General features: G+C 35.5%; 2 long non-coding RNA genes across 2 annotated transcripts; both read left to right on the top strand.

Moving 5' to 3' along the window:
* The first annotated feature begins 1083 nt into the window (after positions 1 to 1083).
* On the top strand, positions 1084 to 6725 carry LOC125253627. The gene is made up of 3 exons (XR_007181496.1): positions 1084 to 1478; positions 5632 to 5751; positions 6220 to 6725. It is a non-coding gene; the product is annotated as an uncharacterized LOC125253627 (long non-coding RNA).
* Positions 6726 to 8010: 1285 nt separating this feature from the next.
* On the top strand, positions 8011 to 9431 carry LOC125252464. Its single transcript, XR_007181232.1, has 3 exons — positions 8011 to 8108; positions 8925 to 9044; positions 9251 to 9431. It is a non-coding gene; the product is annotated as an uncharacterized LOC125252464 (long non-coding RNA).
* The last annotated feature ends 8675 nt before the right edge of the window (positions 9432 to 18106 follow it).

The raw sequence follows: 18106 nt of genomic DNA, 5'->3' as shown, positions 1-18106 counted from the left end.
TTCATTCAACTTTTTGATTCCCAATACCCTGTTGGGGGCGACTTAATGGGCTGCACTTTGTTCTGTACTGTGTTCCACCACTTTAAAACAAATGGATTTGTTGTGTTTTTACATTCAAGAGATTATAAGATAGATGCAGCTTTTTGGGGTTTGCATCGAATGTTCTTTGACTTTAATACATAATAAATGTGTTTATGAATAGAGATTGATCTGTTCAAAGCAGTTATTTTGACTTCTCCTATTCAAATTTGACAATGAAAGGGTGCTTACAACATATTTGCCCACCGGCAACTATAGTTGCTGCACATTCAAATATGATTTTTAAGAAAAAAAAAACCTGGGGAAATACATGTTCAGATATGGAACACTATAACACAACTATATGCTTAAATCCATTTAGAAAAATTTGGGCACAAATGGATTAAGAGATGATCGAGCATTTCTATGGCAACAATATCAACGCCTAAATTAATTTGCAGTGGTCAGGTGGTACAGCGTTCCCAGCAAGCAATAGCCGTCATTTCACCGTCTCGGTTAATAGACCCGATATAGTCCGGCTATGTGTAACCCACTTTTAGCCAAAATAATCTTTCATTTGGTTACATGTCGTTTTTGCCAAAATAACTTGCGAGTTGTATGATATTGCATCATGTAAGTGAAGTCAACAGTGATGACAAGGTGTTTGGTTTCACATCTATGACATGTTATATTGTGTAGGCTGTGCGTAGCCACGATTTAGCTCGTAGTAAGACCGGCTATTTGTAGCCCCCATATAGTCAATCCTGATTTATTGTAGTTTTTGGACAGGAAGTGCATGCGATGGTTGATATCTCATCATGTTCGCAATGTCAATGATTTCTACAAGATTTAAGTGGCATTTCATGACATGGTCTATATGTAGTCACGATTTAGCTCTGAATTGGATAGGCTATGTGTAGTCTGCTTTTAGTCCACCCGGCGAAATCGAGGCAATTTATAGTCTAGTTTTTACGGCTTGGCTATAGCCCTGATTCAGACCAGCAATGAGTGTAACCAAAATAGTGTTTATTTTCGACCACAAAGCTTGTGGGATTCTTGATATGCTTGCATTTATACTTAAATATGCAAGTATAATATACATTTATATGCAAGTATATATTTGAAACAGCATATTTTTGCTGTCACACAATCATTCTACGATATCATATATATATCAGGGTATAGCCAAACCATAATTTAATTATAATTATATAATTATATACCACACACATATATGACTGTATTTAATTTTAAGTTAATTAAAAATTTACAATTCTCAACCGCTAGATGGCAACTGTGGCTCTACTGAGACATGACCACTGGCAACGCGAGACTTGAACGTTGACTCTCGATCACTGTTGCCAGATCTCGCGATAAACATTTCCGCATTTTACAACCGTTGGAGACGGAGAGCAAGCAACAGCAAATGTTAAAGCAAATTCTTTCCTGCTTTTGGTCATGTAAGTATCTGTGTTTTTCATTTTGACATGTGTTTATTATTTATGTACATTATGTGTAGGAACCGTGACATTTTAGAGGGTAGGCCTAACAGTGCAGACAGTAAAACGTGGTTAGATTAACATACATGCACATGTACTGTAGTGTTTCCTTGTGCCCTAAAACTCTGTAATTATCTAAATACAAGGGGGTAAACATGAAACCTGTGCACCCTACTATTATTTGTTATGGAAGCCTTGTATATCTTTTAATCTTTTGATCATTATGGCATAAAAATATGAGTTTTTGATTTGGCAAGGCAAGTTTATTTTGTATAGCACATTTCAACAACAATGTTCAAGGTAATTCAAAGTGCTTTACATAAAACATGGAATTTATGGAACTAAAAATTAATAAAAAAATATTGTTAACATTTTTTATTTAACTTTTTTTTTTGTCAATGTTTTATATTTTTATTATGTTACACTTTGTAATTTTCTTGTAATGTTTATTTGTATTGTATTTGTAAAATTTAATTTATTATTTTTTTATCATTGTGTATTATCTTGAGTTCTTTTTCTAAATAAAACCTTTTATATTTAATTTGTTTGGACGGATTGTCATTTATGAGAACCTGTTACATTTAAGTGAAAAGAATCCTTTAGCCATTATTTTGTTGTCTATTGCATGTATAGATGTAATCATTCATTAGTAGTGTAATTGATGACTAGTCTATTTTTGGGTTATGGTTAGACGTCTATTAGATTTTCACTGACAGCCCAAATTCAGCCTTATTTTAGCCTAGACCCGTATTAACCGTCTATTAGACATAAATATGTAGTTGTATAATAGTCGTCTAATTGATGACTAGTCTATTTTTGGGTTATGGTTAGACGTCTATTAGATTTTCACTGACAGCCCAAATTTTGCCTTGTTTTAGCCTAGACGGCCGGGCTATGTTTTGACGGCTATTAGACGTCTAATAGACATAAAATTGCTTGCTGGGTTCTTGTTTCACTAATCGAAGTTGGGTTGCGTTCATGTCATGTCACCGTAATTCTGACTTGTAAAAGCATTTATGTGATCTTAGAACTAGCCTGCGTCTTAATGTGCATACTATCCATGCTAAATAGTATGTGACATTAATTTTCAATACCATTTAGGGCGGATAAGGTGGACAATATGCACATTGGGATGCAGGCCAGAAATTTCTGAAAGCTACAACTTGACTGCTGTAAATTTGTTTTATTGCAAAAGAAAAGTATAATATGTAAGTCAGAATCTGAGGACGTGAACAGCTCCAAGTATACAGTATGGACGTGTGTGGAAAGAGAAGAAACTGCAGAATATTCTCAGCATACTGTCATTTTGTTTTTTTGTTTTTTGGTGCACAAAAAGTATTCTCGTCACTTTATAATATTAATGTTGAACCACCGTAGTCACATGAACTGTTTTAAATATGTCTTTAGTAGCTTTCTGGGCATTGTAAGTGTTAATTATCTTGCTGGTGATACAGGCCTCTATGAGCCATCGTATTTTATGTAGGAACTGTGGACGAACCAGACAATTGAATCATTCAGATGATTCTTTTAAACATAATCCTAATTCCGACTCCAGCTCGTCTGCGGAGTAAACCCAGGCGGATTAATTTTATGACACCCCATGCTCCTGATAGCAGGAGGAGTGACAAACCAAATGGTCACCAGGAAGATAAGATTCTTTGATCACCCAGATCAAAGAAACAGAGGAAACAATGCAGGCCCCATTTGTTCTCTAAAAGACCTAACCTCACAGAAAACTCAACAGAGACTGTTCTACAAATAAAACTGCTTCGAAATTGTTCCAACAATTTTAATGGACTTATCAAACATCTTTTAACTACATACATTTTGCATTATGTGTCCACAAGTACTACCTGTAAACAGTTAGGCTTTAGAACACTCACAATTCATGTAAATATGTTAACTTTTGACTGAATGACTGAAAGTATGCCTTATTTGGACTTGATTTATTTCTTTTCATCTTTCTTAAATCATGGCTTGAATGAAATCTGTTTAAAATGTATCATATTCCAGTTAATATAAATTATGTTAAAATGGCACTTGCTAAAGCAGAGACAGACCGGGATGTAACACTTATGTTTTATTGGGGGCAGAGGAAGGCCCTCTTGAAACAGGACAATGTCGGATTGGCCAAGACTCCTCAGAGGTGTGACAAACAACTAAGTTTAAATGATCATATTGCAAGATAGTGAACTAGGAGTAGGTTAGTTCTGGTCAAGGAAAACAGAGCAACAGAAGAAAGAACCGGTCAGCCATGACCAGAGTACCAAGAACAATGGAGTAACAAGAAGAACAGACAAGCCGCTCATTTCAAGCCATCCAACTTCCACTCACTTTTCTTTTCTTTCTTTAATTTTCTTTTCCGTTGAAAGTCTCGTGTTCTAAGTTTCGCACAAAGTTCAACCAACGACTTCTGCCGCTTCAACTTTAACTCCAGCGACAAAGAGACTTCCCTTTAATTTTTCAGCAAGCTCAAACGTGATTGGGTTCTACCGAACACAACACGGACTTTGAATACCCTGCGACAACTCATCGACTTGGAAAACTCTTCTCTACACGCCAACGAGGGATATTCACATTCAAAGTCGACGCAAGCAAGTACCTCCAGATTAAAACTGAACTGGTGCATTTAATGATTCATGGTTCGTTCAGGTCAGATCTTCTGAAAAGCATAACTTTGCTAGAAATTCATCATATCACACTCTTACTCTCTCTCCTAAACTCTTTCTCTCTCACTTCCTGTCTTACTGCAACGCGTATGAATGAATGTATGTATGTATGTATGTGTGTGTTCGTGGTAGATTAGCTTGTGTTAGAATAAATAAAGTCTTTTATAGATTTTAAAAGAAAGTGTCTTGTATTATGTGCTTCTATGATTTAATGTCTTAAACTGTGATCTTAAAAAGTTACCGTGCTCTAATCAGCGTTTTCACGATACAAGAGCTTATTACGGCTCGAGCAAATGAACGCTGGACGACTCAGTTGCTCGGTCGTAATCTAAACAACTCTTTATAATTCCCTATAAATATTTCATTTGAGCTAATTTTACTTCCTAGGGTGTTTTCCCTACATTTATCAAAAATATCTTAATTTGTGTTCTGAAGATGAACGAAGGTCTTATGGGTGTGGAACGACATGGGGGTGAGTAATGAATGACATTATTCTCATTTTTGGGTGAACTAACCCTTTAAGTTTGTCTCACGTCCCATTAGATTACATGGAGAGGGTGGGGTTTATGACCTATACTGTGTCCAGCCATTTGGGAGCGATCAAAGCATTTTGGCTTCACTTTTCAGATGGAGTAGTAGGAGCGGGGGTTAGCAGAAGGTGTTGATTGTGTAGAGTGAAGGACAGCATTTGTCAAAATGACAACAGAACTCATTCAGATCATCGGTTGGTTGTTGACTGATTCTTAGCAGATTGAAGTGACAATGTCTTGTAATTGCTGAGGCTTTTCAACACTGATACAGGATCGTTGTCTGGGTTTCCAGCTCATTTATGAAGTACATTGGTATTCACATGGATAATAGGAGGACTTGTGGATACAATTTGATTCACATGTATTTTCAGTGTAGACCAGAAAATTATGTTTTATTTTATCAGGCAGTTATAGATATAATTAAACATAATAAATAGACATAATTAAAAATGGTATAACGGTATAGTTTGGTAATGTTACGGTTTAAGCAAAGACTAAGTTTGCGCACCTGGTAAAATAACAATGAAGAAGACCACAGAGAATGGAAACACCCGTCCCTTGAGACATTATATGAACAGGGAAGCAGGGAATATAATTTTTTTAATATTTAATTTAATATTTTTCTGAAGAGCATTTTTCTGAAAACAATTGCCTCATGAATAAAAACAAACAAACAAACTGTTGTTCATCCTCTACGTAATGACAGTATAAGAATGAAACGGATGTAAACTTTTGAATTGGGTCATTTGTGTAAATTCAGTAATCGGGGAATAGTTATAAACAACTATTTGAATAAGATGAATAATCCAGAGTGATTGTAAGTGTGATGATCGTCTGCTAAATGAGCAACAGTGACCACAATTCATACCTTCGGTCAGAGTTTAAATGCTGGGGACTATTCCTATCTTCCCACAGGAGAAGAAGCAGCAAGCAGGAGGCATTACTCCAAGAGAAACTACTGACATACTATTGTAAAGATGGAGTTTGAGGAAGAAACCTGCAGAATAAAAGATGAAGATTCAGAGGAACTAATAGGTTGGTGTCTATTCTTGATACTTCATTAATTACTGCTGAACATTAAAGCTACAAACCCACATTTACAAAATCATAGGAGCAGTAAAATAATATTAACTATAAGAACAGATATGAAAATACAAGATGAGTTTGGGAAATTGCATTTATATTCATAGAGATGTTGTATTGTAGATGCATTTCTTGTATTTTCATATCTTATAGTTTGTTATTTTAAGATGAGTTGGTAAAATGCATCTGCGGTCATAAAGTAGTTGCCAAGATTTGATGACATATTATAATGACAAAGTACTTTTAGGAGCTGTTAAATAACCATAAATGAAATACCTGAGCATGGTTGCTTCCTGCTATTAGAATATGGATATGGTGCTAAAAAAATGTAAGTATAAATGACCAGTTATACTTGTACCCACAGATCACACAGTTATTGACCTGTTAAATTAATTGGGGAATATTCACATCTACCCACAGGAGAAGAAGCAAGCAGGAGGAATTACTCCAGGAGAAACTACAGCTGAAAGTTCATGAGAGAGTTACTGGAGAGAAGCCGCACCAGTGCTCTTCATGTGGGAAGAGTTTCAGCCAATCATCTAATCTATGGGCTCATAAGAAAAAGCTCTTCACACAAAAGTCCATCACTTACAAGTAAATAAATTGATATGCAGATTTTGCAAAGGCTGGAATTTTTCACTTAGTGACTTCAGTTAAGAATGTCATTTGCTAAAATTAGCAGTGAAGTTTGATCGTTTGACAAAGGACAAAGTAACACTGCAGAATGTGTTGCTGTAAAATGCTACGGTTTATGAGGGAAATGTTTTATGAATTAAATAAATCACATTAATTGTGCATATGAGCATTTGTGAATCAATTGCAAATTTAGTGCATGAAATCATGTGTATCGTGAACAAATCAATATCAAGTTGTTGTTTTTTTTTTTTTTTGTCAAGCTGTTTAGAGGTTGGAGCGTTGAGAACAAATTGAAATCACACAGAAACTCTGTACATTTTAGAATATCAGAAATAAAAAGGAACAAAATTTATGTGACTTATTTAATGAATGAATTTACATGTTTACCTGAAATTGAGGGGTTAAACATTGTAACATTGATCAAGTGTGTAATATTCATACATAAAAAAGAAGATTAAATGAAATGCACATGGTCAATGTCTATATAAGTAGTAAAGAGATTAACTATCTTTTACTTTACTTGTATTTTGGTCAATGATAAGATAAACATGAAATCTTCCTTAACAATTAATGAATAATCTTACTGCCATGAGTTTTCTTTTGAAGCAGATTCTGTGTAGTTAATGAAGTGAACATTAGCAGTACCATGTTTCATTCTAGATGGCGTCATTTGTTGTCATTGACAGTCATTTAAACGGTTCATAGATCAAGAAACAGCTCTAAATCTGCTGTGAGGTAGCCTATAGGCTGTCCATTTAAATCTTTGTGTTAGAATTCATTTAAAAGTCAGCATTCAGATCAGCTGTATGAATTATTAATTGTTTTTATTTTATACATGATGTGCCAACCAACCCCACATCTTTTTCTACATGATGTTAAAGGGATAGTTCACCAAAAAATGAAAATTCTGTCATCATTTACTCATCTTCAGGTTGTTCTAAACTTGTATACATTTTTTTGTTATGTTGAACACAAAGGAATATGTTTTAAAGAATGTGGGAAACTAAACAGTTCTGGGGCACCATTGACTTTCATAATATTATTTTTTCCTACTATGGAAGTCAATGGTGCCCCAAAGCGGCCTGGTTACAAACTTTCTTCAAAATATCATCCTTTGTGTTCAACAAAACAAAGACATGTTTGTTCTAGGTTTAGAACAACTTGAGGGTGAGAAAATGATGACAGAATTTTCATTTTTGGCTGAAATATCCCTTTAATCAGGCATCATAATTTATTAAAGGCATCTAAATCGTAAATTCAAATATATCTGCTTCCCATTAACAAACACTCATATATTTTAAATATATCTTTCAATTTTTTTTATAACATAAATAGCCTACATAAATGTAAATGAAATGAAAACAGACCAGATTTTCCTCTGAGTACTTCATTAACGAGAATGAATTGGCTATTTCCAATCAAATGAAATCAGTGTAAGCAAAGTTCATCCTTAGCACGGCATGAAGTTATAAAAGATGAAAAATGGTAAAAATCAAATGAAAATTAAGTTGCTAAATAGAATTCATATTTGAAAAGAATTTGTGTGTAGTTTTGATGTTCAGAATAACTTGCCACGATGTTGCTCTAGATGGCGCCATTTGTTTTCATTTCAATCACGTGATCTCGTTGAGTCTATCTTAGTTCATGAAGAGATGCTTGCTATTTGTCGGACTGTGAGTACATTTATTATTTTATTATTTATTGTGAGAAATTTAAATCTGTCAACTTACAACAATGTCAATGAGCTCGATTAGTGTCTGATTCCGAGTGACTCTTAAGAGCCGGTTCATTTTAGTGAATCAAAAACGCTTATAAACCAGTAGCTCTTATGAATTAATCTAACTCTGATATTGAATCCTAATTACTTAACCTTAAAATTAACCGATGTTGTAGGCCTACATTACGCTGAAACTTAAGCTCGTTACTGACAGCATGTAAATGTTGTTAGTTTTGTTGAGCTTTGTTTTATGGATAATTGAACTTGAATACTCAGACACGTTTAGTCTGATTACAGCCCTCATCAATATTCTTTCAGCTTTTTCTCTAAATTGCTATGGGAATTGAAGTATAAAAAGTATCATAACACAAGATAAAGACAACAATACTTAAAAAAATAGAATTACACAGTAGACAAGCAAAACACATTTGATGTTTGCCATTATTTACAGTCTGGATGGTTTTCTGTTGCAAGAAAGAGTTTGAACATAAATCTTACAACATTTTTTTTTTTACCAATGTAGGATAAACCATACCTCATGGAAGAGTAAAATCAGCTAGATGATATAAAAGTTGATGTTAAAAAAAATAATATTATGCAGTTGCATGTCTCTAAATGACTATTTGAGCAAAACATTTGCGCATAGAAAATTTGAGAGTGATTGTAAGTGTGATGAGCAACAGTGACCACAATTCACAAATTTAGTCAGTGAAGCTGCTCCCACAGCTGTTCATGAGAGATTAAATGCTGGGAAATATTCCCATTCTCACAGGAGAAGCAGCAGCAAGCAAGAGGAATTACTGCAGGAGAAACTACTGACATACTATTGTAAAGATGGAGTTTGAGGAAGAACCCTGCAGAATAAAAGATGAAGATACAGAGGAACAAACAAGTTGGTGTTTTCATTCATTCTCTTTAATAACTGCTAAGGAACATTAAGATGAAAACTGACATGTAACAATAACATTTTAAACAACAATTGATACTAGTAGACTTATTATTAATCTAGATTTGTGCTAAATTGAAGCTCTCTTATTTATTTTGTTCTCATTTGTCTTTCTTTAATTGCATTGTGGGAATTTAATGTGTTGATTTCAGACCCAGTGGAAGTGAATAAAGACAAACAGCATCCGTTTCAAAAACCTCATCATTCCATAAATGAAGATGGAGATGCAGTTGTTTCAAAGACTGAAAAGAATTCCAGACAAAAACGAGCTGGAAAATCTGGAGGATCTTTCACATGCACTCAGTGTGGAAATAGTTTCGTTCAGAAAGGAAGCTTGAAATGAGCACATGAGAATTCACACTGGAGAAAAACCGTTCACATGCACTCAGTGTGGAAAGAGTTACAATCGCAAGAGCTTTCTCAAAGAGCATCTGCGCTCTCACTCTGGAGTGAAGTCGTTCAGCTGTGATCAGTGTGATAAAACATTTGTTTTTTCATCAAGCTTAAGATCACACCTTTAAGTTCATACTGGTGTGAAGCCTCACTTTTGTTCTTTTTGTGGAAAGAGTTTTCCAATACTGCAGACTTTAAAAGAGCATGAACGTATTCATACTGGTGTGAGACCTTTTATGTGCTTTGACTGTGGGAAGAGCCTTTACTAGATCCAGCATCTTAAAATCACACCAGAGAATTCATACTGGAGAGAAACCGTACAAGTGCTCACACTGTGGAAAGAGTTTCTCTCAGTTAAAAACCTTGAAAAATCATCAGAGAGTTCATACTGGAGAGAAGCCGCACCAGTGCTCTTCATGTGAGAAGAGTTTCACCCAAATATCTCATCTACAGACTCATAAGAAAAAACATTGTTTTAAGTAAATAATTTGATATTCGATAGTTTGATATAGTGAAAACACTCAGAAACTCTCTGTACATGTTAAGACTATGAGAAATAAAAAGGAACAAAACTTAGGACTAATTTAATTAATTTACTTTTATACCTGAAGTCAAGGGGTTAGACATTGTAACACTGATCAAGCGTGTAGTAATATTTATTTAGAACTAAAACTTAGAAATGCATATATAATGAAATGCATATGGTCAGTGTCTGTGGCAATGCTGCAGGGAAAATACCTTCTTTAAGTGGTAAAGTACGGAGCCACTAAGAGGACATGGTGGTGGTAAAAAAAATATGAGATAGGAGGAAAAATATCAAGTCAATGATTTTGCGAGTGACCAAAAGTTTCTCAGGAGAACGCAAAACATCTGTGAGAGAACGCAAAAGCATCGGCCAAATAAAATTTTTACTCCCATCTCATATTTTCTTCCTTGTGTCCCTTTAGGCGCTCTGTAGTAAATTGATGAACTTGTACTTTACATGGATTTTGGTAAATAATAAGATAAAAATTAAAGCTTGCTAAAAAATTAACTTAATAATGAATTATCTTATTGCCTTAATTCTTTTGAAGCAGATTCTTTGTAGTCTCATCATCAGAATAATTTCTATATGAAGTTAAATTAATAAGTTTACCCCCAAAAAATCCTGATTGTTTACTTACCTTTTACCTAAACTAAATACCTAGATTTTGTACTTGGCCTTTCTTTTTCTAAGAGAAATTAAGGTTTTAGAGAGAAAACCTTCCAGAATTTTGGTTCATTCTGCCTATGTCATGCTTGACCTTTCCAATGTGCATACTGTGCGTCACACAAGACGTTGTGAATTAAACTGAGCTGGACCAAGGCAAGCATTTGTTGTTAAAAAGTATATACATTTTTATTTCTTTTTGCAAATGACTGATTGTTTTGCAAGAAAAGACCCTTATTTGTCAGCTAGGACACGTGATTTCTTTGAATCAGCTTAAATATGGACTTTGGACTGTCGAAAATGGTCTACAGTGAGCACCATTCACTTGCATTAGATGGAGAAAGACTGTTTAATGTTTTCCTCCAAAACTTTAATTGGCTGAAGAAAGAAAGATCTATACATCTTAGATGGCCTGGGAGTGAGTAAATAATCTGGGTATTTTCATTTTTGGATGAACTATTCCTTTAATGAAGTGAACATCAAACAACTGTGGTAACTCAGTAAATCAACTAGCAATCACAATGTCATGTGACCTTCTCCTGCTTTTGTTACTTGCACTGCTTCCCACATGTTTAGCTTAGACTTCTCTGTTAATGGTGGGGGTTTAAATAAAGTGAAACCGTTAGGCTGACAGAATAGATTTCAGAATTAGAGACACGCATCTAAACTTTAATCGAGGATAGTGAGAATGCAAGGTCTTTAGATATATACTGCTTTGGATGCAACTAGCTTAGCTAGTACATTCTTTGATTTCAGTTGCAGATTTGACTGTGAGATGGCATAGTTGTGGGATAAAACAGCACGACTGTTCCTATGAAAACAATAAACAGGTTCTCCCCACTCAGAAACCAGTTGAAAGTGCTTCATAGATTCTCTTGTACAGAACATAATAGAGACAACAGTCACCATAGTCAAATGTTTACCGGGGGCCAGACGTCAAAGCTTAAAGTTCTGACTAATGCTAAATGTAAATACTCTGAGATTATTATTCACATTGGCACTAATAATGACTTTCAGGGCACCAGGCATATTACTCAACCTACACGAGAGGTCAGTATTGAGGGGCCGATATCACTATAGACCAAGGGTCGGCAACCTTTTTGGATAAGAATACCACCAATTTTATTAAAGATAGGCTATATTGTTTGGAATAAAGAACTATAATAATATTAGATTATCAAGGCATCTCTTCAGCCAATTCACTTTAAAGGTGTTTATGGTGTCAGCAAAATTTAAAAAATTCAAGGACAACTTCAGCTCTGGTGTTGGAAAGCACATTCTTTTTAAATTTGTGAGGCCTATTTTTCTATATGAAATCTAAAAATATTATTTATGACAGCAGGGTAAACAAAGTGGTAAACACTTGCGGTCTTACTACAAGTCTGCACTTTTGTGATGTAATGCGTGTTGTTGGTTGCTTGGTAACAGACCTGACAGTTGATTACCGAACTCGATGGAGCGGTTTAAGATTTCCTAACTACAAATAAGATGAGATTTTGTAAGATAGGATAAGAATCCTAAATCAAGTTAAGATTTGATTATGTAATATGAATTTGTGAAAAATCCTAAATTCTTCTAATCTTATAATGTAATCTAATCTTATCTTAAGACCTAAGATAGAATTCTTCTGTAATACGTTGTAGTTTAAATTTAGACTTAAATACAAATATATAAATGTGAAAATATATTTTCAGTTAACATTACATTTAACATAAGAAATAAACAAGGTTAACTAATACTTGCTAACGATATAAAACTGACATTTACACAGTTTAACCATACATATTTTACCTGTTTATATGGTGTCCCTAAGTTGTTTAAACTTGGGCATAAAAGGTGTGAGGGCCAGTCGGAGGCACTGATGTAAGTGTTCATTGGTGAGTGTGTCACATGGTTGAAATTCAGTTGAGAATTCTGCAATATTTTTGACAAGAAATGGATTTTCAATGCACAGCAAGACTTGTATTCCCAGAGGGAAATCTTCAAAGCGAGTTTGGAAATTTTTAATCAGCTTGCCCAGGAATTCAGCATAATTGTGATGGTGAGGTTTTCTTGCAGTCTGATCCAAAAGTCTTGGGAAGTGAAGCAGGTCCTGCTGTAAGTCACATCTGAACACCTCCAGCTTCCTCTGGAAAGCACGGAGAGCTGACTTGAGGCCACACACTGTGCTGTTTTTGCCCTGGAGCTTCATATTAAAGTCACTGAGATGGGAAGAAAAGCAACAATTTCCATTTCCACTTCATTCTTCATGAAATCCACAAATGGTTTGGGTTTTGCACTCTTCTGATCCAACAGAAATGTCTCCAGCTCTTTCCACAGTGCCCAAAACCGATCCAGTACCTTGCCTTTACTAAGCCACCGGACATGTTGTGAAGGAGCAAATCATCAAATGTTGCATTCACCTCTATTAGAAATGAGCGCAACAAACGATGTTGCAGAGCAGAACGATGTTGCAGAGCAGAGGATGCTCTCAGATAGTTGACAAGTTTCTTCCGAGTACCTTTCTCAAAACCATCTGGTGAATTATGCTGTGGTATGCCATGAGGTCAGGGTGGTGAGCTCTCAAGCATGACGCTAATCCCATCTCTCTCCCAATCATACATGGCGCTCCATCAATAGCAATGGAAACAACATGCTTCAGGTCTATCTCTCTGTCTCTAAGCATATGTGTCACTGCTTCATAAATCTCATCCCCCCTTGTGTGTCCATGGAGGTTTGTGAGACCCAAAACATCTTCATGAAATTCTTCCTTTTCTTCATCAAAAAATCTGGCAAAGACATGAGTTGTGCTTTGTCTGTGGATTCATCCACAGCCAATCAAATGAATTTGGCTGTTTTTTTTTATAGTTGTTCAAGCAAATCATCAGCAAGTATTTCAGTTCGTCTTGCAGCAGTGGAATCAAAACAGGGTATTTGGCTTATTTTCTTGATTATTTCATCCTTTTGAGTCCTTCAAACAGAGCAGTCACCACTTCACTCATACACTCCTTGACTAATTCAGCATCAGAGAAGGGTTTCTTGTGTTTTCCCAGTACCCATGCTACTCTTAGTGAGGCTTCCATTGCCCGCTCCTGTTGTGTGGCTGATCTAACTATTACACTGCTTGTAGCTTCATATGATGATTTCAGCTGGTTTATTTTTGTGCATCCAAAACCAAAAACGCTAAGAGATTTAAGCAAAAATGGGTGTTCTAAAGAGTCAAACGCTTTATAAAAATCCATAAACATTATAACAGCGTCGGAATCAATATTCTCTGATTAATCAATGAGATAAAGAACTGATATTATATTGAAGCTTATATGTCTATTTTTCATGAATCCATTTTGTGTTTCGCCATTTATTAAGGCCAGATTTTAAACGAACTGTAAATATTAAACAATTAATTTATAATCAACATTTAACAGTGATCTTGGTCTCCAATTCTCAATTATGAATGGGTCTTTATCAGTTTGGGGATCAGAGAAATAAGCTTCCCTGCTTCATTGTGGCGTCATCTCTCCTTTTTTAACAGGGGTAGACCGGGTACAGTTGGTACACTTTTTGCTTTTTCCGTTACCACTCCAAAACTACAGACTGAAAAGAAGTAATTTTTTATTATTTTTTTCACCCATCCGTAATGCAGTAAAGCTGCCTAACCAATTCACTGCAAATGTAAAATACCTCCAAAAATGAGAATTCAACAGTTCTTATTTCCATTCAGTATTTTATTTGATTATTTGTTTAGTTAAAAGTAGTTAATTTGTAAAACATTGTACAGTAATGGCAAACGGCAATATAATATTTAATTTTTAATATTAAAGTTCATCATTTTAATAGTAACAGTTGAAAAGTTGAGTAACAGTAAAAAAAAAACATTGAACAATTGCAAACAGCAACAATAAAACAGATCAACTCTATTAATTGTGATCTTACATCGTGCAACTAAACTGCATGTGCTGCAATAGGATTCTATAGTGCAGGTACATTTGGTACATTGTGTCTCGACTGTACCAAAGAATATACACTAACAAGAAGCGACACTCAATAGAACATTCCATTGCAACACTGGCGCCCAGCAGAGGCCCTGTGTTTCCGCCATTTTGGGGTGAAAGCGACTCGGCAGTCCACTAGTTTCTATGGCAATATCAGCTGCTTTATTAAAAAAAAAAAAAAAAAAAAATTACATTAAAGCTGAAATCCAACCTGAATGATGACAACACAGAATAAAATACTATCACTAGTGATCATCAAATCCTTTTAACAGTTTATTTGACAAACTTTTTGTTTAAGTCTTCCACTTTTTTCACAAAACCTTTTTGCTCTCTAGAAGCCCAGTCAGTTTGGGTTAAAATTCTTTAAAAGATCTAGCATTAGGCTTAAAAACACTGAATTAATACCAACATATGAAATTAAATTAAGGACATGCATCAGAAAAATTGGGAATGTTGACAATAAATATATGAATACAGCTTGATTTTGCAGTGTTATCTAATGTCTGTTAAAGCAAAAGTGGGAATTATGCGATAACAGACACAGCAATGCATCATGTATTATAAGATCATTATGTTTGTAGCTTGATCCATTAAAACGTACAATATTTCAATTCAGACCTAGTGATACTATTATTACTATTACTCCACTAGGTCTGAAATATATTGTTCGCTGCAAACATGATGATCTTACATTTATCAATTATTAATTTACTATTAATAAATGTGTAAAGTTGCATAAAATGGAAATACTCAATAAGGTATGCTAACTAGGTTACCTCAGATGGATGAATGGTTGGATTCCACAACTGGTAAAATAAAACATGTATAAGACAATACAACATTTACTGTAGGTGCCATACAATTTACTGGTGACTTAATTTAAAAAACTGTTCTATTCTATGGTCTAGTTAGTATTTTCACCCCATAATGGCGGCCGCACTACCGGAGCACCATCTAGTGGCTGTTACTAAAATCCCTTTAAGACAAGTCATTTCACTCGGCGGCCATCTTTGAAACGCCTCTCGGGCATCCTGAGCATCATGCAGCTCCAAAGCTGTTTGCCAAGCTTTCGATTAAATTTCATATTTGAAATCACCAATGAAATCTGACAACAACTGTCTCGTAATTTTTTTTCCAAACGCTCGAATCATAACAAAAAAACCTGTATTTTTATGCTGGATCAAGCTAATGCGCATGGGCAGACCTAAATGCCTCATTTCGGAGGCGAGCGTCTGACTCTTTCTATAGAAACCGGTGCTAACGGCCGCTGCAGTGACACGATGACTTTACCAGTCGGCGATTGGCTCTTATTTTGAAGGCGGGACTTGTTCTGCCATATTGCGCGTTACACTTTCTCCCATTCAAAACAATACGAGTGACACGTCTTGTGTTATTCTATAGTCTTTGCTGTTACCCAAAAAATATCAAAGTGTCGCCTCTTGGGTTCTAAGCTCTTTGACTGTACCCTGCTGACCACCTCGAACATTTCTCTAGATTTTAGATGACCTTGCATGACACAAACTCATGCAATATGTCAGGGATTTTTTTAGAGCACAGATCAAGGTTTATGAAAATGTACTTTAACAGTGATGTAAGGATGAGAAGCTATTCAATGTGAAAGGGACATGGTAAAGTGAAAAAAATTACCTTAGAAAAAAAACTTTAGCCGATGTCTTCGGACTGGAGAAGCGCATGTATACTTCAAATTTCCCACTATTTAAGAGAGCGCTGCATATGCAAAGCAAATATCACACATCAGACTTTCTTTTTTTTCTTTTTTTTTTTTGGAAAAAGCTAAGAAGTAGCCTATACAATTTTTTTTTTTTTTTAAAAGGAGTAGGCCTATACAAAAGTTGAGATCATTACTGCTTACATAAAACACCTAACATTTAGGACAGGGAGAGATGTCTTTTACGATTTCCTTTCTACAGCAATAGAGGGTATATGCATTGACGTCACTTTCCCGCCAGAACACGCTCCCTCAGCTGGACTGAGTAGCAAAAGAGCTGCTGCATGACTGGATTTAATAGGGGAAACTGCGAAAACGAGTAAAACAAACGATTACACTAAAGGTTGGGCTCGAAAATGTTCCTTACAACTTGTCAAATAAACCTAATCCATGGATATTGACATGCAGCCAGGAGTCGTGTTTCCTGACATTTATACGTGCCTGATTTCGACGTCGGGGAAATACATAAAGCAAATCTGCCTGTGTTTATATAAATACAATATAGGTAGGTTTAAAAATGCGTAATCACTTATATCAACGTTATTGTTTTATAGTATAGTTTTTGTCAGTGTTTATTTAAAAACACCCAATTATGCAGAATATAAGATGGAAAATATTTAATTGATGAGATGTCAACATAATATATAACAATTCTCATAACAACTCACGGGCTATATGAAGGACTGAGAATAACCGTGGTATAAGCGGAATAATTGACTCCGCTTCGAGTCGTGACCGAATCACGATCTCAAGTGTGCATTATTTTTCTAATAATTCAACGGCCCGTCGTCAATTATTCCTTACTTGAATCATAGCTTAAATAGTGTTTTGACATCGACAACCCAAGTGCATTTTACCTCAAACTTGCTTCTAGTTAACTTTCTAAAGTAGCAATCGCTTCTCGGGTCGACATTAACACACTGACAAAATTATACTTATATTTTTATACCACTTTTTAATGTGTGATTGTGTAAAGGTTTTCACGAGATACCAACCTTTCGCGAACTTGCTTCCAACACTCGTTCTCATGGAGACGCGGTGTGCACGGAGGGGAGGGGCTGTGCGCGTGCGAATATGTGAGAGAGACGCGTGAGTGAGAGACGCAGGGAAATGAAATGCAGCTGAACGTTTGCTCTATGAAAGACACTGACAAAGACGAAAACTACGGACATTTAATCTATAATTTTATTTTATTTTAGTTAGTTTTGCCAAACACACATTACAGTTTTGGTTAGTTATGTTTTTTTTTTTTTTTTTTGGTTTTTTTTTGTAATGCCTCGTTTTTATTTTTATTTCAGTTAACGACGATGTTTTTTGCCACCTAGTTTTCGTTTTTTCGTTCGTTGTCGTTAACGATTATAACCTTCCTCACCTTTCCGACAACGTTAAGTCGTCTCACCCGACAACCGCGACAATCTCCTTCTAGTGCCGCTCATGCAGGCTCAGCTCAGGTGCCGGTCGCGTGCAGCGCTGCAGCCACGTAAACAGAGTTTGCCCTTCCCCTACTGACTTTCACTTTCGGACGGGTGCCCGAATATGGAAGTGAATGAGGCTTTGCGATTTTTTTTTTTTTTTGTAGGCCTACGTGAAATTCTGCATCCATTGTACGATTTTTTTTATTTATTTTTTTCCACCTCGGAAGGGCAACGTGAGTCGAGAAGGGCATATGGGCAGTTGCCCTGGCAACCTGAGCAACCCCCCTGTGCACGTCCCTGTCCATTTGCTT

The sequence above is a fragment of the Megalobrama amblycephala genome, linkage group LG18 (assembly GCF_018812025.1).
Source record: "Megalobrama amblycephala isolate DHTTF-2021 linkage group LG18, ASM1881202v1, whole genome shotgun sequence".
Taxonomy (NCBI): domain Eukaryota; kingdom Metazoa; phylum Chordata; class Actinopteri; order Cypriniformes; family Xenocyprididae; genus Megalobrama; species Megalobrama amblycephala.
This window is presented reverse-complemented; position numbering and strand designations above follow the sequence as displayed.